Here is a 1,176-nt window from a genome sequence, read left to right as displayed (position 1 = left end):
GGAAGTTTGATCTCTGCAACTTAGGATTTGATTTATCCGAGCGTAAGTGCGAACGCGTTACATGGCCTGTTTGCATAATGCTGCTGATACTCCTCTCCCGGCCGCCCCTCAGTCCGGAGATTCTTTTGGGAACATACACAAGTTACGTGTTACCTGAGTATGCATTTACTTTTTACTGTCAGACAGAGGATACTTTTGAATGAGAAGTTTTGTATTCACGCACTTTGATTAAGCAGTATTATTTTTATATTCTGCTACGACAAATGTATAAGCCTTATACATTTAGCCTCGTTGACATGGCTAACATTTTTTTCCCCGAACAGAAAAAAAGATATAGACTTCGGAATTGTAGTAAGTTTAAAAGTCTCCTTACAGTTAGTAGGTACTTTGAAGATGGTCATAGTTATAAACAAAGGGTTTGTATATTAAACCTGAGGAAGACGTGGCCTGGGGCACTGACGAAATAAATGTTGTACAATGTATAAGGAGAAGGAAAGAGTGAAAAGTGCCTGGCAGGTGATACATGACGTAGAATTCTTTTAGACTTCTTCATCTTCGTCTTTCTTGCCACTAAGTAGTTCCATGTAGATGTGAGATGGAATGTTCATGTCGCAGGAGATTTTTTATATATATACTTTTAATCATAGGGATAACGAGAGTATCAGCTTTTACATCCATAGGCCGCCAAGCGAACTGAGACGGGGTCGCTTATGACTGCAACAAAAGGAAGACTTTTATCTCTTAAAGACTTCCAGCCATTTGCGAGAGGAAAGCACTGTCTAGTGATTTTTATGTGCCATAAAGACCAGCCAGGTCATATAGAAATAAAAAAAAAAAAGTAGTTAAGGAGAGCTGAAGCTATTTATTATCTAAGGAAAGACACTGAACGCAAGAGTTGAGTGCCAGCGCCGCAGCCCCAGTATTCTTCAGGTAAAAAGGAAAAAAAAAGCGTGAGATTTAGACACACAAGCACTTCTCATTTGTCTCATGGACTTGCTCTCACTCCTTGTGATCAAACGCCGCTACTTTACTTCATAGTCACCATCGTGACATCCAGTATATACGTTGCCCCTCCACGTCGTCACTTCATGATAATATCCCCAGACTGTCTCAATTTCCACCCGATGCGGGTCTCCTAGCTACGGTTTGGAAAGGAGATCAAATCCTAATACGTCA

This window comes from Penaeus monodon, chromosome 27 (genome assembly GCF_015228065.2).
Source record: "Penaeus monodon isolate SGIC_2016 chromosome 27, NSTDA_Pmon_1, whole genome shotgun sequence".
NCBI classification, from domain to species: domain Eukaryota; kingdom Metazoa; phylum Arthropoda; class Malacostraca; order Decapoda; family Penaeidae; genus Penaeus; species Penaeus monodon.
This window is presented reverse-complemented; position numbering follows the sequence as displayed.